The following is a 21106-nucleotide window of genomic DNA, read 5'->3' on the forward strand; positions in this document are numbered from 1 at the left end:
AAGTGTAAAATCCATAACTGGACACAATACTCCGGATATAATCTGACAGTACAAGAACAAAGGGACTACTACGTCTCTTAATTTAGCACTATATAACTTAATTTAGCACTGTACATCTATAAATAGTCATCAGTGCGTCAATGTTACCTCTTTTCACAGCCAAATCATACCATTAACTACCTTAGACTATCGTGGCTCCAAATGAAAAATTATTTTGGACCAGATCATTTCTGTTAAAGAGAAAGACTTTAAATTTCAATCACACCTATCTCGTCACTTTCATACCTCATCTTGCTTACATTGCCTTGATTTTCTTTAATGCAACCTATTAGATAACACTCCCAGTTTTGGCATCATTTACAAAATTTTTAGTAAGTATGCATATTACATAATTATTTAAGATCTAGATCCATAAAGCTTGGCAAAAAGAGAACTTACAAGCCTGTTATGATCACACTGTGCTTCATAACAAAACAAATAAGCAAACCAGGTTTAAAAGACCAACAAACTGGGAAAAGACATTTGCAACACATACACTGATTTCATTACATAAATGGCTCCTACAAATTCTTAAGCGAAAAAAGCAATTAATCAATGAATAAAAACCAAACTCTAACATGAGCAACCAGTTTACAGAAAAGCAAATATAAATTGTTTTTACATAGATAAGATCTTCACCCTCACTCAAAAAGAGCAATGTAAAGTTTTTTATATGATTAAAGTTTTTAATTTTAATTTCATTTTAATTTTAGTATAGTTAACATACAATGTTGTATTAGTTTCAGGTGCACAATACAGCAAATCAACAATTGCACTTATCACCCACTGCTCATCACCAGTGCCCTCCTTAATCCCCATCAGCTATTTCACTCATCTCCCCCAACCACCTCCCCTCTGGTAACCACCAGTTTGTTCTCGTTGGTTAAGAGTCTATTTCTTGGCTTGTCTCTTTTTCTTTCTTTGCTCATTTGTTTTATTTCTTAAATTTCACAGGAGTGAAGTCATATGGTATTTGTCTTTCTCTGACTTATTTCACTTAGTGTTATACCCTCTAATCCATCAGGCTGATGCAAATGGCAAGATTTCTTTTATAGGTGAATAATATTCTATATTGTATGTATATGTGTATATACACAATATGCATAATCACATCTTCTTTATCCACTCATTTATTGATGGACACTTGGGCTGCTTCCATAATTTAACTATTGTAAATAATCCTGCTATACACATAGGGAAGCATGTATACCTTTTAATCAAGTGTTTTTGTATTTTTTAGGTAAATACTTAGAGTAGCATGATTACTGGATCATAAATGTTTAACTTTTTTCTTTTTTAAATAATCTCTACACCCAACGTGAGGCTCAAACTCATGACCCAGAGATCAAGAGTTGCACGCTCTACCAACTAAGCCAGCCAGGTGCCCCTCTATTTTTAATTTTTTGAGGAACCACCATACTGTTTTCCACAGTGGCTGCACCAGTTTGCATTTTCAATGACAATGCATTAGGGTTCCTTTTTCTCCACAACCTCACCAACACCACTGTTTCTTATGTTTTTTATTTTAACCATTCTGACAGATGTGAGATGAAAAGCAAATTAAATTAAATCTAGAATGTGGGACGCCTGGGTAGCTCAGTAATTTAAGCATCTGACTCTTGATATCAGCTCAGGTCTTGATCTCAGGGTCATGAGTTCAAACCCTGCATTGGGGGCTCCATGCTGGGCATGGAACCTATTTTAAAAATAATAAACAAATCTATAATGTGATAACATTTTTTTGCCTATCCAAGTAGGTAACATATCTAATAAGGAGTGGAAAGAAGTACTATACAAATTGCTGATAGGAATATAAATTGATTCCAATTCTTTAGAGAGTAATTTAGAAATATCTATAAAATTTTTAACTATACCTACCTTTTCTTTGAAGCATGGATATTCACTGAAACTTTTATAATAGCAAAAGTGCTAGGGACGCCTGGGTGGCTCAGTTGGTTAAGCAGCTGCCTTCCGCTCAGGTCATGATCCCAGCGTTCTGGGATCGAGTCCCACCCACATCGGGCTCCTTGCTCGGCAGGGAGCCTGCTTCTCCCTCTGCCTCTGCCTGCCATTCTGTCTGCCTGTGCTCGCTCTCTCTCCCTCTCTCTGACAAATAAATAAAAATAAAATCTTAAAAAAAAAAAAAAGTGCTAGATGCTTAGTTGTCAATCCCACAGCCATTTTTCCCTTCTTCCTCATTTTTTTTTATTTATTTATTTGACACAGAAAGAGATCATAAGTAGGCAGAGAGGCAGGCAGAGAGGATAGAGAAGGGGAAGCAGGCTCCCCGCTGAGCAGAGAGCTGATGCGGGGCTCGATCCCAGGACCCTGGGATCATGACCCGAGCCAAAGACAGGCTTTAACCCACTGAGCCACCCAGGATGGCTTCCTAATGAGGAAGGCGCTCCCCCTTCTTCCTCCTTAATCAGAATTTACATTTGCTCAGGATGGTAATGTGCCCAACCCCAAGAGATGACTCATGACCAGCTTAAGCCAACTATGGCTATCATATTCTCTTTGCCAGGTAATCACGTTCCCAGATATGCCTGGGGTGAGGGGCAGCAAGCAATATGACCCTCTCTGAAATGAGGCAGTGCTACTCAAATTCACAGCATCAGCATCAAACGCAAGTGCATTAGTGATACAAATTCACAGACCCCACTAAAAACCTACAGATTTCAGAATCTCTGTCAGTGGAATTTACATTTTAACAAGTTCCCTAGGTCAGTCTTACAATTACTCCTAAAGTTCATGAAGCATTGTTTAGGAGACTTTTCTGGGAATTATTCCCACCCCCCCCTTTTAAAATGACCGAGCCTTCCCATTAAAAAAATATTTCGCCCTCCATTTCCTGTTTTTGAATGCAGTTAGTTGTGCTGCTTAAAATTAAGGCAGTCATCCTACAACCATTAGGCTACACAGAGAAACTGAAAAAACAATACTGAGGATAACAGAGTTAAAGTGGGGGAAAACCTGGGTCTAATAAATATTACCAAGCTACCAAACTAGCTTTGAACCACCTATTTCCTTGTTTCTATTTACATGAAACAATTTAGAGTCTTTACTGTTTAGGCAGCTGTTAGATATTGCTACTGTTATTTACAGTATAATATATCTTAAGTGATAAACTTTGTATCTATCCATGGAAACTAATGTAGCTTAAATTCTAATGGAAATAAAGTAATTTGTGTCAATGTTTAACAGCGGCATAGTGTTTTATGTTAATCTATTTCCTACAATTTTATTTCTTTGTGATTCCCATATGACCACACAATTTTAAGACAACCGGTACTAGTCTCAGACCACCAACAAGTTTTGGTCTCAATCTGCTACTTCATTCCAACTAGAACATAAGCTCCAGTCAGGCAGAAACTTTAATGCATTGCATCTCAGTAGCTACAACAGAACCAAACATTTATGCAAGTATTTGATAGATATTTTTTAAATAAATAAATGAAGAAAAAGAGGTGTTCCATAAAGCCTGATTAAGTTGTATCTAAGCATAACTTATCTATTTTTGGTTGTTTGCACAAGATCGTCAGGTTGAGTATGCTACAAAGATGGAAAACTTCCACTAAGGAATAGGTAAGTATGAGGAGTTTCTCACAGTCCCCTTTGACTACCAATTAGTATTTAAAGTGTCTTTAAATACTTGTAACCTAGGAAAGAAGAGTAGCTGAGAGCCTGATGGTTCCTAACCAACCCTTACATTTCTTCTTTTTTATCATAACTGCTAAGGATGATTTGAAAACCCTAAAGGCATGAAATAAAAATTCAGGAACTAAGAATCAGTGGTTTAGGGTACCTTAAAGATTTCAAAGCACACTTTTGAATATTACTCTAAATGAGCAATTAATCAAACCAGTTGCTATAACAGTGCTTAAACATCTTAAATCTTCTCCTATCCCAGACATTTATCTAGAGTTACATATTTTTACCTAAATACCACCTCATCAGGGTTTAGGACTGTTTTACTGTTGGAAAAGCAACCTCTCCAAACAGATTTTTATTCCCATTGCCTCCGGAAACTATTCTTACCAAGATTACCAATAACTTCCACATTGCTAAATAAATGGTTATTTCTCAGCCCTCCTCTTAACTGTTTAGTATTTAACACAGTTGATAACAACACTTTCCTCATTTGGCTTCAGGATAACCTCTCACCTGTCTTTCTTCCTACTTCCCAGGCTGAAGCTGTCTCCTTTGACTGTTCCTCATCTTCCTCACTTCTAAAGACTCTAACCTCTAGTCCACTCCAGAGTTAAGTTCTTCAACTTCTTACTTCTATCTCTATTCATTTCCTTGGTGACTTCACCCAGCCTCCTGACTTAAATATAATATTTTTGTCAGTAACACCCAGTGGCACACCTCCAGCAGATCCTCTCTCCTAAATACCAGATTCATAAACCAGCTACCTACTTAACATCTCTACTAAGTCTAGTAGGCATCTATAATATATGTTCAAACCTGAGCTCCTGTTCTTCCCTTCCAAACTTGTTACTCTTTTAGTCTTTCCCATATGAATAAATAGTGTCCTTGCAGGAACTTGGAGCAAAAACCTTCAAATTGTCCTTAACTCCTTCCTTTCTTTCAGAGCACACAACCATCAGCAAAATCAGTTGATAATACTTGAAAATTATATCCAGAACCAGACCATGTGTCACCACATTCACTGCCACCCCACAGTGCAAACTGTCATCTTCTCTCACTTGGATTACAGCAATAGCCTAACTGGTGTTCCTGCCTTTGCCCTTGCCAAACCCACCACCAGCGTATTACCAGCACAGCAGCCAGAGGCATGATGTCAAAATGGAAATCAGATTATGGCATGCCACCACCCAAAAATTCTCTGAAGACTTCCCATATCACTCAGCTTAAAAGCTAAAGCCCTACAAAGGACCAACAGTACTAGCAGCAACTGGGAGCTTGTTAGAAATGAACCCTACCTCAAACCTACAAAATTAGAATCTGAGTTTTAACAACAACCACCTACATAAACCATATGCACATTAAAGTTTGGAAAGTACTTCCCTGAGGCTCCACAAGATAAGCACCTACCCTTCCAGTTCTTGCCATTTCCCAAGCAAGTTTCTGTCTCAGGACCTTTGCACTTGCCTTCATTCATTTATCTGCATGGCTTACTCTCTCACACCTTTCAAGCTTTCACTCAAATGTCACCTTCTCTGTGAGCCATCTATGACCACTCAATCCCTCCCTTCAATATGCCCTATTGTTCTTTCCTGCTTTACTTTTCTCATTAGAACTTGTCATTATGGGGCGCCTCGGTGGCTCAGTGGGTTAAGCCTCTGCCTTCAGCTTAGGTCATGATCCCAGGGTCCTGGGATCCAGCCCTGCATCAGGCTCTCTGCTCGGCGGGGAGTCTGCTTCTCCCTCTCTCTCTCTCTCTGCCTGCCTCTCTGCCTACTTGTGATCTCTGTCAAATAAATAAATAAATAATCTTTTAAAAAAAAAAACTTGTCATTATAAAATAATGATTTTTACTTTTTTACCTTGTTTATTCTATCTCCCCACATAAAACATGAAATAACTTCCATGAGAGCAGAAATTTTTCTTTTCTTCCCCAGAGCCCAGAACCTAGTTAGTCCTCAATAAATATTTTTAAATGCATAAAACAATAAACAAATGATATTTCTCTTCAAAACACTATACAGTAGATTTTGTAAAATAGTTCCTTACCATACAAACCGACATTTTCTTAGCATCATATTCAACAAATCCACTTTTTAAAATATACAGAGCACCTACCATGTAATTAGGCACTAGAAACACTACTGTTCATCCATGATTAAGTATGGAAATGTAAAAATCCAATTCTTAACAGGGCTGTACGATCAAAAAGTCTGCAGAAATAAAAACTGAGTCTTCGAGTAAAAGGTAAAAAGATGCCTACAGCTCTCTGCAATGCAGTAACAAGCCTTTATAGTGATAAAATAGTCTTCCACACAAAATTTCTCACCTGACCCTCAACAACCCCATGAGGTTTGTATAAAGCAAGTAATGATAACCTGAATTTTGGAGATGTGAAAACAAACATACTCTATAACTCAAAGCATGGCAGTGACAATGTCAAAACTGGGATTGAAGTCTGTCAAATTTTAATTCAAAACTCTCCAATGTGAGGGGTACCTGGGTGGTTCAGTCAGTTAGGCATCTACCTTCGGCTCAGGTCATGATCTCAGGGTCCTAAGATCGAGTCCCACATATCCATCTCTATCTCTAGCTCTCTCTCTCTCTTTCTTAAATAATTAAGTAAAATCTTTTTAAAAAAATCTCCAATATCCTATCTCCTCTTACAAATGATACTGAACCAGCCTACAATATCATATAGCTACATATTACCCTAAAGATACTAACTTTCCCAGTGTCTATCCAGAATGAGAACAAACTCTGTTCATCACAGTCACAATCCCAACTTGAGGCTAAGTATTCAAACAGCTTCCTGTCACTTTTAAGTCTAACCCAGAGTCCAAAGACATTCAGGAAGAATGTAAGAAATGAGCTGCTATATCCACACATCAAGAAAGTTCTTATTAAATCATGACAATAGTTAGGGGGAAAAGCGAGAATGGGAGAAAGGGAATATGGAACAAGTGAATGAATAAGAATGAAGTTCTAGTAAGGAAAGAGTCAATGTTAAGTCATTATTGTCTATTGCTCTGAGGGCCTAAGTGATGCAGTTTTGCAATAGAAGAAAAAAGACATACCTCCTCAAAATCCCAGCACAACAGTTTTCCTTTCTTTGCATAGATGAGGATGAACAGTTGTAATCCAAAGTATTTCCCAGAAAGTTATTTTTTAAAAAGACATAGAAACAGAAGATCCATATCAAAAGAGATCCAGCCTGGGAGGATGGAGACTGTGTCTTCTAAATCTTGTGATCAAGAGCAGCTGTTCACCAAGTTCAGCATCTGAAGAAAGGGCTAACTGTGGGTGTGTCCTCGAGAAAGTACCACCTGCTGGGACAGGGAGCAAGAGGAGAAACACTACTAAATGCAAATGACTGGCTGGCAAACAATTACCAGTTGTCAGTCTGCAGAATTTTTTAAGTTGATATTAGTAACATTAAAAGATCACATGGAGGAAATACAAGTGGCCAAGCCCAGGTGGCACAGAGGTTATCAATAACAGCTGCAATCAAAGGTACACTTCAGCAGGTAATCCAGCTCTCTGGTTATTAATAAATAAGCAGTATAGTAAAACAAAGTATAAAAAATTATTTCATGTTTTTTATAGCAAGATGATGCTCATATCTTACAACCAAACAAATACAGACAAATAATACTAGGTAGTTGGGCAAACAGACCAAGCACTCTGGTGCCTTATAAAACAAGAATTATAGAACAGATGTCTATGTCAGCAGATATCCACGTCAAAAGGAAATATAAAATAACATGCAAAAAAATGCCTAGGTAGGTCTGGCAGAAAAACAAAATCAATGTGGAAACCGAGAGACAAGGTTAATTCAACACTTACGGTAGTTTTATATACCCTTTAATAGCTTACAGAATTAGGAATCTTTTATTTTGACAGCAAATTAAAATAGTACTTCCTGATACCTGCCATGTCACTGCATTTCTATCAAACTACAAATTACAGAATATATAGCGGACTGAAATGAAATACACTGAATGGATTAAGAGCAGATAAAACAATGCAGAAGAGATTTGTGAATGTAAAGACATAAAAGCAGAAATTGTCCAAAATGAAACCCAGAATACAAGAAAACTGGGGGAAAAAAAGGGCACAGCATCAGTGAGCCATGGGACAAACTTAAGGAGCCTAATAACTTATGTGTAATTGGAAACTTGGCAGAGGGAAGATCTGAAAAAACAATATCCAAAAATGTTCTGCTAAATTTGATGAAAATGACAAACCTACAGATACAAGAAGCTCAACAAACACCAAGTTCAAGAAACAAAGAAAGCTAAAACTCCACCAAGAAATAATTGAAATCAATTTCCTTAAATCCAGAGATAAGGGGAAAAAAAATCTTAAGAGCAGGCAGAGATAGAGCCCCGTGTCAGGCTCCATGCTCAGAAAGGAGTCTGATTAAGGATTCTTTCTCCCTCTTCCTCTGCCCCCTCCCCTGCTTGCACACACATGTGCTTGCTCTCTCTCTCGAAAATAAATAAGTAAGTCTTAAAAAAAAAAAGGCATAGAGAGGAATACAGAATGGAGAAAATATCTGGAAATCATATATTTCATAAGTAATTAATATCCAGAATATAGAAAGAATGCTTGTAACTCAACAACCATAAAAAATGAACTCAATAGAAAAACAGACAAAGGACATGAACAGACATTTGTCCAAAGAAGATATATGAATAGCCAATTAATACACGAAGATGCTCAACATAACTAATTATTAAGAACATGCAAATCAGGGGTGCTTGGGTGGCTAAGTCAGCTAAGCATCTACCTTTGACTCAGGTCACAGTCTCAATCCTGGGATCAAGCCCTGCATTCCGCTCCCTGCTCAGCGGGGAGTCTACCCCCCTCCCCACCACTCATGCTTGTGCTTATGCACGCTCGCTCTCTCTCTCTCTCTCTCAAATAAATAAATAAAATATTTTTTAAAAAATGCAAATCAAAACCACAACGAAATACCAGCTCATACTCATTAGGATGGCTACTATTAAAAAAAAGAAGAAAATAACAATGTTAGCAAGAATGTGGAGAAACTTGATACCTGATGCACTGTTAGTGGAAATGTAAAACAACAGAGCCATTGTGAAAAACAGCATGGCAATTCCTCAAAATCTAAACATACAATTACCATATGATCCAGCAGTTCCACTTCTGGGTACATACCCAAAAGAACTAAAAGCAGGACCTCAAAGAGGTATTTGTACACTCATGTTCATAGCAGATCTATTCACAATAGCTAAAACATAGAAACAACACAAATGTCCACTGACAGAAAAATGAAGAGCAAAATGTGGTCTATACATACAATAGAACAGTATTCGGCCTCAAAAGGAAGGAATTCTGACACATATTACAACATGGATGAACCCTTGTGACATTATGCTAAGGGAAGTAACCCTGTCACAATAAGACAAATACTATATGATTCCACTTATATGAAATACCTAAAGTAGTTGAAATCACAGAAAGCAAAATGGTGGGTACCAGAGGCTTGGGGAATGGGGAGTTGCTTTTTTTATTTTTTATTTTTTTTTAAGATTTTATTTATTTATTGGACAGTGATCACAAGTAGGCAGAGAGGCAGGCAGAGAGACAGGAGGAAGCAGGCTCCCTGCCAAGCAGAGACCCCGATGCGGGGCTCGATCCCAGGACCCTGGGATCATGACCTGAGCCGAAGGCAGAGACTTTAACCCACTGAGCCACCCAGGCACCCCAAATGTTTCTTTTTTTAAATTTTTATTTATTCTTTTGAGATAGAATGAGAGAGAGAGAGAGAGAGAGAGGGCGCACAAACACAGGGAGCAGCAGGCAGGGGGAGAAGCAGGGTCCCTCCCAAGCGGGGAGCCCAATGTGGGACTTGATCCCAGGACTCCATGATCATGACCTGAGCTAAAGGCAGATGCTTAACCGACTGAGCCACTCAGGCGCCCCCTTGGAGTTGCTTTTTTTAATAGGTACCCTTCACTTCTGCAAGATGAAGAGTTCGGGAAAAAGATGGTTGTGATGGTTGCACAATGATATGAATGTACTAAATACCACTGAACAGTAGAGTTAAAATGGTTAAGATGGTAAATTTTATGTTCTGTGTATTATACCAGAATTTTTAAAAACTGAAAGAAAAATAATAGGCAGCCAAAAGAAAACCGCATATTATATACAGAGGCATGAAGAATGATAGCTGACTTCTCACTGGAAACAATGCGGACAAAGACAGTGAGGAAACATCTTTAAAATACTTAAAGAAAAATACTGTCAACCTAGAATTCTATATCTAGTGAAAACAGCTTTTATAAATCAAGGCAAAAAAGACTTCTTTAGACATACAAAAGCTAAAAAAATTCATCAGCAGCAAAGCTGCACTACAAGAAATGTTGAAGAAGTCCTTCATTCAGAAGGAAAGGTACCAGGAGAAATCTGGAACTATGCAGGAAAATGAAGAGCACTAGAAGTAGTAAACAGAATACAGATACAGTATTTGACAAAGGCTTTTATTATAATGAGATAACAGATTCATCTACATTGTTAAAATATTGGGAGGAGAAGCACTAACAAAAACTTTCATAACACACTTATCTTTCAAAATGCTTGTCTTCAAAAATAAAGTACCCTGATTAATAGAACTAATTTCCTATCACAACATCCCTATAGATAAAGTCAATATTACCTTTTCAACAAAAAATTGTCCCAAGGTATAAGTTACTGGTCCAGTAATAGAGAGTGAGTTTTTAGACAAGTAAAATTAAAATACTCTTGGTTCCAGCCCAGTGTTCTACTACACAAAAGGCCTTGCCTACAGAGATATTCTTGGGATAAAGTATGTTGGTGGTTAATATATAATTTATCTATATTTTAGTATCTCCAGGGAACCTCAAAGTCACTTAGAAGAAAGCTTATAAAGCCAGCAAAGAATGTTCCTTCCTTTCAAGAAGTATGAAAAACAACATTAGATTTCAATGAATTGATCAAGCTACCCCAAACTGGCAAAAGAACAATTTTGCCAAGTCTTGCTGAGGAAAATGAATTTATCAAAGCAAAGGTGTTGAAGCAATAACTCCAAAACAAAGCTTCAGGGTTGAGTGCTAAAATGAAACACTAATATTTAATGCCACTTTACTATAGTCCAAACCTCAGATGGAATGTGGTTAATAAGAATAAAACCTCTATTAATATCACAGATGTCAAACAGATTACAGAATGGGAATCCTGCCTATTATCCCTCTGAATATATAATGTTAAAAATAATTCATACACTCAGATTCCTTTAGACCACAAGCAGATCTTCTGATCCAACTTCACAATGAGTGACTACTTGCTATTAGGAAAGACAACTAAATGGTACAAAACATAAATCAGGATGTTCCCCTAACAGAATTCTAAGGAAGGCTACCTACTGTTGCCCCATCTGGACAAAAATTCTTTACAAAGACAACAGGAAAATTATGTGATTTCATTATTCACTGATAAATATCATGCCAAGAGAAAGTAGCATTCTTTCCTCACTTTACACCAAATAAGCCACTGGGTAATATAACTTCCCTTTCAATATGAAAATAAAATTTATCAAAAGCAGTATGTTATCCACCCAAAAGAACCTAAAACTTGTTCAAACAGAAAACTTTCCATGGATGTTCACAGCAGCATTATTCATAATAGCCAAAAAGTGAAAACAACTCAAATGGCCATCAACTGATAAATGAATAAAATGTGGTATGTCCATACAATGGATTATTATTCATCCTCAAAAAAGGAATTATGTTCTGAAATATGCTATGTGGATAAACCTTAAAAATGTTGTTAAACAAAAGCCAGAAACAAAAGACCATATGCTACATAATTCCACTTAAATGAGATGTACAAAATCGGCAAACCGGTAGAGACAAAAATCAGTCTAGTGATTGCCGGAGGGTGGGAAGAACTGTTTAATATGAAGTTTCTTTTTGGGTTGATGAAACTGTTCTGGAATTAGTTAGTGGTTGTTGCACAACATTCTGAATGTTCTAAAAGCCTCTGAACTGTGTATTTTAAATGGTTAAAATGATGAACTGTGTTAAATGAATTTTATCTCAATAGAAAAAATGTTTCCAGAGTGTTGGCTGTCTAGTACTTGCATCTCCCACTACTTAACAAAATGATGTGTTCATTAAAAAAATCATTCAAAAATACTTTTTAAAATTTAAAATATTGACATTCTGGAAAAGGCAAGGGACAGTAAGCAGATCAATCATTGCCAGGGGCTGGTATCAGTCAAGTTAAATAGGTGAGGGACAAATTTTTTAGAGGAGTGAAACTAGAGGACACCATAATGGTGAATATAAGATACTATAAGTTTGTCAAAACCCATTCTGTGTTAAAGCACAGAGAATAAGTCTTAATGTATGCAAAATTTTAAATAATCCTTTAAGATGTAAAGGGGTCTCGACAAAAAATGCAGAATATGACAAAACAACCTGAATCTATTACAAACGTGAAACAACCTCACAAACCAGGTAGAGAAATAAAGTGCTGACCAGCTAATGTAGAAATAAGTGGAGTCTATAAGACTAAAGACAGAAGGAACTATCAATAAGCACAGTGTTCTACTTGATAAAATCGCTTCCCACAGGTATCCAGATTAACAATTCTGAACCCACTTCAAATGTATACTGGAATTGAGGAACTAAGAAAATGGATAGTGAAGCATGGGCTGAAGTGGAGGAGGTTAGAATGATCCATGTGGTAAGTAAGGAATCAGAGTTGGAAACAGCAGTAGGAACTCATGTTTGGCTTAATATAGAGACAAACGGTTACATACAGAAAGATTTACAGATGTGTATATACACAGACACACGTATCTCCTTGTTCTATCACTCAGATGGCCTAGAAGTAACAATATTCAAGTCGCAACTAGCACATCTAGCACCCAAAATCTTAGTTTCTAATACCATTTCCCAATAAAAGGAACTAGGGCTCATTAGAAAAATGGCTGACTATTGGGAGTGGAACATGATATATAAAAGATGAGCCTGGAGCATCTTATGTTGCCAGAAAGAAAGTACTCATTCACACATAACTGTGGGAGTATGTCAAAGGGAAGGGATACAGAAGCCAAGTGAAAGAGTTCCCAAAAGCCAAACCTCAAACAACCTGAGCAACAAAATTTATGTAGATACTCCACCCCTGAGGTGGAGCATAACTCATCACTCATTAAGTGTAGGCTACACACAGTAACGTTCTTCCAGATCATGGCACAGAAAGGGAGGAACAAAAGGGTAACTTACAGTTAAGAAAACAAACACTACCACAAGCTGGATGATCAAGGTTAACATCAACATCAGCAAGTGATATCACTAGCATGTACTCTTGATTTGTAATGAGAACGACACCTTACCTCTGTGGTCTTTCCAAAATCACATTACATCGGTCTAAACGATTAGAAAACCATCACACAAGAACCAATTGAAGGACATTCTACAAAAATACCTAACTGATTACCTTTGAAACTGCCAAGGTCATTAAAAACAAGGAAAGCCTGAGAACTGTCAGAACCAAGAGGAGCTGGGAAGACAAAACTATGAAATATAATGTGGCATCCTGAATGGGATCCTGGAAAACAAGAAGGGACATTAAGGGGAGGCACCTGGGTACCTCAGTCAATAAGTATCCAAGTCTTGATTTCATCTCAGGTCATGATCTCAGGGTTGTGAGATCGAGCTCCACATCAGGCTCCGCACTGAGCATATAGCCTGCTTAAGATTCTCTGTCTCAGGGCGCCTGGGTGGCTCAGTGGGTTAAAGCCTCTGCCTTCGGCTCAGGTCATGATCCCAGGGTCCTGGGATTGAGCCCCCGCATCGGGCTCTCTGCTCAGCAGGGAGCCTGCTTCCCTCACCCCCTCTCTTTCTGCCTGTCTCTCTCTCTGCCTACTTGTGATCTCTGTAGAATAAATAAAATCTTAATAAAAAAAAAAAAAGATTCTCTCTTTCTCTCTCCATCTCCCCCCACCCCTTGCTTGCTTGTTCTTTCTCTCCAAAAAAAAAAAAAAAAAGCGGGGGTGGGAGTAGGCATTAAGGGAAAAACTGTGGAATCTGAGTATAGACTTAGTAATAATATATCAATATTAGTTCATTACTTGTGACAAATGTGCCACACTAATATGTTAATAAGGAAAACTGAGTGGATACCTGAAACATGGTTTTGGCCCTTACGGAGTGTACTGTCTCGGGAAGCCTGGGTGGCTCAGTCAGTTAAGTGGCTGCCTTTGGCTCAGGTCATGATCCCAGAGTCCTGGGATCGAGTCCCACATTGGATTCCCTGCTCAGTGAGGAATCTGCTTCTCCCTCTGCCTGTCTCTCCCCGTGCTTGTGCTTGTTCCGTCTCTCTTTCTCTGACAAATAAATAAATAAAATCTTATAGGAAAAAAAAAGCTTACTGTCTCACTGTGAGGTAAGAAAAATGCTCATGAAACAAAAAAAAATTAAATTGAGAAATGCAGATAAAAGTATATTAGGAATATAGAGAAGGTCTAGAATTATGACGGTAGACTTCATCAAGGAGATAAAAGTTGAGTTTGTACCTTAAAATGTACTTAGGGTACCAAAGTAAAATAGAATAAATTGGTATACTCATAAAAGTGCTCACTTCGGCAGCACATATACTAAAATTGGTATACTCAAAAGAACAACCAGAGGATGAAGAAACAAGACTAAAAGAAATGAAAGAAATGAAATTAAGCCCTGAAAAGTGAAGACTTAACTGGGAGACAGCAGTGTTCAAATACTTTTTAAGAGTCATGTGGCAGAACAGTTACATCATACAGCCATTTAACTTACTAGCTGACCTCCCGGTAAAATGTGACCAACACTCAAGGACATAGAGAGTGACAGCTGTTTGGTAAAGCCACAACAGGAAATGCCAATTTGGAAAGACAGGAAGCAGGTGGCCAAGTTCTTCTCTGCAACTTCTCAAAGGACAGTGTGCATATGAGCCCACTAAAGCAAAAATTTAAATCTAAATCTTGCGAACATTTATTGACCACTTACCATGTGCTTCCATATATATTATCTCATTTAACATCACAACACATTTATAAATGTTTATCAGTGTAATAAAGGCTTAAAGTAAAAATACAATAAAATTAGCCCTGCAAGGAGCAGGAACACATTAAAATTTTCCACTATCCACCACTCTCTGATAGGGATTTGACAGCTGTTTTTAAAAAGCAAAATTGTTTAAGGTCTACATATCTACATAATAATTTATTTCTTCTATCTTCTTCCTTCAGTAATGCTCAGTGGCTCTCAGTTTGCAAAGCACATAAGAATAATATATCACTATACATACAAAAACATACATACAATGCTTTTTAAGCATTTTAAGGGATTTTTTTAAGTATTTTATTTATTTATTTGACAGAGAGAGAGAGAGATCACAAGTAGGCAGGGAGGCAGGCAGAGAGAGAGAGGGGGAAGCAGGCTCCCCGCTCAGAGAGCAGAGAGCCCAATGTGGGGCTCGATCCCAGGACCCTGAGACCATGACCTGAGCTGAAGGCAGAGGCTTAAGCCACTGAGCCACCCAGGCGCCCTGATTTTTTTTTTTTTTTTTTTTTTTTTAAATAGGTTACACGACCAGCATGGAGCCCAACACAAGCCAGGCTTAAACTCACAACCCTGAGATCAAGATCTGAGCTGAGTTCAAGAGTCTCAGACACTTAACCAACCAAGCCACCCAGGTGCCCCACAATTTAAAAGATTTTCAAGTGTAGTTTTCATGTTATAGGATTTTTATTTCAAGTGCTGACTTCAGTTAGAACTGAATCCTGGGAATGAGGTGCAACCCCACTGCAGCTTCCTCCATGGTCACTGTTAAGGCAGCATCAGGGAAAAAAGGTAGAAAGGGTGAATCCTATTACAACATGAAGAACATTCTAACAATTAAAGCCAGGCTACCTCAAAGTAATGAATTTATGTCATCAAAGGTTTCAAACAGAAGCTGAAAAATCATTGAGCACATTTTAGAAGAAAGCAATTGGGTAGGAAGTTAAGATACCTTACAAGTCTTAGATTCTATTACGGGTAGACTTTTAAAACGTGACAGGAAGAGGGCAACCTAGTTAAGAACAAAATGAAAAAAAGACAAAGCCAAGAATGACATGGTATGTAAAGCTCAATGCTGGGGAACATGAGAGCAGTTCATTTCTACCTGCAGATCTTTGTACTTGTTATTTCATTGGCCAGCAAAGTTCTTCCATCTTTTAAACCACAACTCAGATATCTTCTTAGTGAGGCCTCTCCATGTCCCCCACCAGTCGCTCACTGGTCAAATCACCTGGTCTTATTTTCCTCATAGCTGGTATGAGGAATCAGCAAACTTTCTCTATAAAGGGCCAGATTACAACCTACAGGCCAAATCCAGCTTGCCCCATGTTTTAGTATAGTCAAAAAAAAAAAAAAAAAAGATTATTTTGTGACATGGGAAAACGATATGAAATTCAAAAGTCTAATTAGAACGTAGAAGTGCTGGGGCGCCTGGGTGGCTCAGTGGGTTAAAGCCTCTGCCTTTGGCTCAGGTCATGGTCTCAGGGTCCTGGGATCGAGCCCCGCGTCAGGCTCTCTGCTCGGCGGGGAGCCTGCTTCCTCCTCTCTCTGCCAGCCTCTCTGCCTACTTGTGATCTCTGTCTGTCAAATAAATAAATAAAATCTTTAAAAAAAAAAAAAAAAAAAGAACATAGAAGTGCTTGTTTATGTACTGCCCATGGCTACCTTACACTAAACAACACAGTAGTTGCAACAGAAACTATATGGCCCATAAAGCCTAAAATATTTACTTTCTGGTCTTTCACAGAAAAGGTTTGCTAATTGCTGATTTATAGCATTACCTGGAATTACGTTTGTTTGCTATCCTCATTCTCATACACACAGAAAAAAGCTCAATAAAAAGGACCTTGTCTATTTTGTTCCCCACCATAGCCCAGTACTTAGAAAACCTCTTGCAACAAAATAAGGACTCAATAAATATTTGATGAATAAATAAATGAATGATCCATAAACGTCATTCTGAGGAATTTAAACTTAAGCCCTCAGCCATTATAGGTTTTGTACATATCATGACAGGCATAAAAACTGTTGCAGAAAAGGGGAAATATTCTAATTAAGAGAAGGGGCAAACAATTTAAAGAAATGGTTGTCACCAACTAGTCCAGGTTACTGAGTTTCTTCATCAAACTGTACAGGGATTTTTTTGCTCATAAAAGATTCTCTCAACCACTGGAAGGTGTAACATTCTGTCAGCTGCCTGCGCTTCTATTTATCTTAAGTTGCAAATACTCTGAGAAATCTAATTTCCTATACATAGTACACAACACCCACACCATGCCAAATCTTATTGCTCATAATTATAACAGACCTTGATCACGTGCTAATGAAATTTTAATATTTAAGTTTTTCCTACGCTGATCAGCAATCTATTCTGTAAGCAACTGAAAACTCTTTAGAAATTAAAAGGTTACCGCCCACAGACCAGAAGCAGCTTTTAATCCTTCTACACTAGCCAGAGAGTGGGTGTGTGATTTCAAAAAAAATACAAGCCAACTCTGTTGGGAGAGGACAAGATATAGTTAAAATCCCACCTATAAGCATGGTTTGTTACAGGACAATAGTAAAACTACCTCCTACTCACAACACCAGTCTCACTGTTCTAATCTACAAATGGAGGGGGGTAAAAAAAAGGTTATCTAGCCCCTGATGGAATCTTGTCATTAACATTTTCATAAGGTTCTTTCCTCCAGGCTTTGCAACAATTTCTATACACAGGTATTTCAAAGACAAGGATTTGGTCTAGCCAATCACTCCCAAAATTTAAAATACTGGTCAGAAGACATAAATATATCAAAGTTTTATTCTAAAGCAGCTACCTGCTTTCCAAGCCCTGAATTTTTTTTTTTAACTAAGAATTAGCTAATTTAGGAATGCAGATCTTTCCTAGAGATGCTTATAAGTATGTAAGACTTATAACAACCATTTTGGATTACAGTGTGTGTTTTCCTCTTCCTTTCCTCTGTGACAAGTCAGGATGAATAGGCAGCCCGCAAAAGCTTTGACTAGAATCTACCAACACTCATACGTATGGTGCCACCAAAGAAAAGGGGGAAAATTAGCCAACAGCTCAAGTGGGCTGCTTCAAGAAACTCTGCTACAGATTCGCCTCACTATCAATGTTGTTAAGGAATGAGCCAAATCAACAACTGGACCAACACTACACACACCTTTCCTCAGAATGAAAAAAAAAAAAAAAAAAAAGCACGGGTTTGCAAGCTATAAACGGATCTGTGGCCCTTCAGGGAAGGGGCAACTCACTGAGCCCCCTTATCCCTTCCTAAAAGGATTAATAAAAGGCACTCTTAGACCAACCCCAGCCACCCTCCCCAACCCACCTTGCAGCACCTATTTTCCCCCGTTCCCAGGGCAGCGGGCTCCTTCCTTCCCTTAAACAACAAGTTCAAAATCAAAACAAAAGGTGCAAAACTGGTTTCAGGTGGCAATGGCTGAGCCCTAGTGGCCAACTTCTGGGGACGCCAGGACGAGCAAAGGCTCGTAGGACCCCAGACCTCCCCTACAGTCTACTCCGAACAGTCCCTCAGGCCCCGGCCCAACTCCTCACACACCCCTCCCTCCCCTCGGCCCCGGAGGGGGCGCGCTGGAAAGGGGGCGAAGAGTGGGGGTGGGGAGAGAAGCCCCAGGGTCGAAATGACAGCGGAACGAACTGGGAAGGAAAAAGGCCCGGCGGGATGCAGGAGGACGAGTCCTAGGCCCGGAGCTCCAGCCCCGAACGGGGGCGATCGAGGGTCCGAACCGCGCCAGGCCGCGAGCGGGAGGCCCAGCCAGCGTCGACGGCGCAGACCAGCCACGCTCCCCTCACGACTCTCCCTACCCGAGGCGGAAGGGCCGTGAGGGGCCGCGGCCGCCGCCAGCATCCGGGGCGGGGGCTCTCACTCACCGGCGGGGAGGGGAGGAGCAGCCGGCGTCTCCGCCAGTGCCGTGGCTCGAGCTCAAGCGCCGGCTCCTGCCGCTGCGGCCGCCGCGCCCGGTCCATCCCCCCCCAACCACCCCCCTCCCGGCCCTCCCCCCGCGCCGCCGCAGCCGCCGCAGCCGCCGCTGCCGCCGCTGCAGCCGCCACTGCCGCTTCAGCCCCGGCGCGGGAGCGCGAACCGGCGCGAGGGGGCGAGAGCGCGCGCGCCCGCCGCCACCGCCCACAACCTCCGCCCCCAGCCGGCGGCGCACGCAGGAGGCGACGGCGGGCGCGCGCACGCTTCAGGGGGCGGGGACGGCCTCGGAAGGCGTAGCCCCGCCCACCCACGCGGTGGCTGGGCAGCTGAGAAGAATCGCCCGCTGCAGGTGATTCTATGCTGCTCCGGGTGGGCTCCTCCTGGCGCTAGCTCCAGAAACCAAGGCCTCCAGTCTGGCCCCTTCTGGGGAGCGAGGCTCGGGAGCGACGCAGGCCTGAGCGTAATTCTGGCAGTTGTGCGGGATCACACACCTTGATTGAAAGACCTGCCTGCCTTCTTCGATCTAGCAGGTGTTCGTCTGCTGCTGCGGAAAGGATCGAGATTGTTACCATTTACCGTCCAGTATTACCAGTGAAGGGACCGCAAGCAGCCATCGGCCTATCTCTTTATGATCCCATTTTTCTCATTCAGTTATTTGTCCCTCACTTATGCACTGAGGCTTCTTCCGGATGGTAGGCCCTGTTCCATTTGCTGGGAGTAAGTTATGGAAATAAAGCCCTGGCCTCATGAAGTTAAATCTGGTGGAGAAGGACAACGTTAAAGGGAGAAACACACAACATCAAAACTTGTTATTAGTAAGATCTCTTCTGGGAGGTACATGGTGCTAAGAGACCCTGAGAGGGTGGGGTGGAGGTTTAAAGAACATGCAGGCTGGAATCCGAAGGCCATTTTGAAAGGCGTTAACAAGGTCCAACAGGTGAGAGCTTGGCATGGCCAGAACAGCGCGCTGAAAGACCTTTGAGTGTGGGCAATAATTGAGGTAAGGATTTGAGACTGTAATTTGAGAATCTGGAGAAGCCAGTGGGGATTTTTCATTACTTCTATTTTTAAACCATCGTTTGGATAGCAGTAGGAAGAGTGATCTGCAGGGGGCTCAGAGTTGGTGCAGAGGGCCAGTTAGGAGGCTGCTGTTATGGTCAAGGCAGGGTAAACTGGGGGTGGTAGAAAAGAGTGCTTCTCAGGGACAGGACCTGATAGACAGGACCTGATAGACTGGATGAAGAGCGAAGGCTAGGGAGGTGTGGCAAGGTTGACTTTCAGTTTTAAGGTTGATGGGATGCATTAATGGACCTCAGGAGCAATGGAGGAGGCCCCTGAGGAACCTAAAAATGGATTATAAACATGAAAGCTGAAACTACAAATTTGGGGGTGCCTGGGTGGCTCTGTCACTTGAGCATCTGACTCTTGATTTAAGCTCAAGTCTTGATCCCAGGGTCCTGAGTTAAAGCCTGGTGTTGGACTCCACACTAGACATGGAGCCTACTTGAAATAGATAGATAGGGTAAATTTCTAGACGAAAACATGGAAAAAATCTTTAGTGATCTTGAGATAGGCAAAGATTTCTTAGGGTACAAAAAGAAATAGTTCATAAGTAAACTTCATCAAAATTTAAAAATGTTTATCCTTTGAAAGACACCATTAAGAAAATGAAAAGGCAAGCCACAGATTGGAGGGAGAATTTGCAATACAATATATCTGACAAAAGACTTCTATCCAGAATACATAAAGAACTCTTATAACTGAGTAATAAGAGAAACAATCTAATAAAACAATGAGCACAGGTTTGAGTAAACACCACCAAAGAAAATGAAAATGGCCAATACACAACAAAAAGATCCTCAACATCTTTAGTCATCCAGGGATTTGCTAATTAAAACCACCATTACCTACCACTTCACTCTCATTATTCTCATTAGAATAGCTAGAATTAACAAAGTCATACTTGCCCCTAATGTAATACAACTAACCTGCATATAACCAAAGATACATAACTTCCCCAAAAAAGGATGCGAAGTCCTTAGGTGATGTTCCCTTTCCGCTTTTGACATCCTGTAACTTAATACTGCAATATAAAGTTAACTATTATTAAGACATCTCCATTGTGTAGTAGCAGTTAAATTTCTCCCTTGGTAATCAGGATCAGTCACCCCAGCCAATACAGGAAGTCTGTTCTTACATTAGTTTCAGGTGTAAAACATAGTGATTCAACAAGTCTACATACTATGCTATGCTCTCCACAGGTGTAGCTACCATCTGTCACCATATAACACCATTTCAGGAACGCCTGGGTGGCTCAGTTGGTTAAGCAGCTGCCTTCAGCTCAGGTCATGATCCCAGCGTCCTGGGATTGAGTCCCACATC

The 21106-nt window shown here is 40.1% G+C and overlaps 1 protein-coding gene across 3 annotated transcripts in view; it reads right to left on the reverse strand.

Annotated features, from left to right (window-relative positions):
• Positions 1 to 18737, reverse strand: part of LOC111143939 (transmembrane and coiled-coil domain family 1) — a 253758-nt gene extending 235021 nt beyond the window's left edge. The window contains exon 1 of one of the 3 annotated variants that reach the window (XM_022497969.1): positions 18676 to 18737. The gene's annotated coding sequence lies outside the window, so the exon portion shown is untranslated. Of the gene's footprint in view, positions 1 to 6764; positions 6951 to 18112; positions 18241 to 18675 lie in introns of those variants that run through there. The other 2 variants (XM_022497970.1, XM_022497968.1) reach the window with 2 other exon arrangements.
• Between the last annotated feature and the right edge of the window lie 2369 nt (positions 18738 to 21106).

Source organism: Enhydra lutris, unplaced genomic scaffold (assembly GCF_002288905.1).
Source record: "Enhydra lutris kenyoni isolate GAN:26980312 unplaced genomic scaffold, ASM228890v2 scaffoldscaffold10, whole genome shotgun sequence".
NCBI lineage: Eukaryota > Metazoa > Chordata > Mammalia > Carnivora > Mustelidae > Enhydra > Enhydra lutris.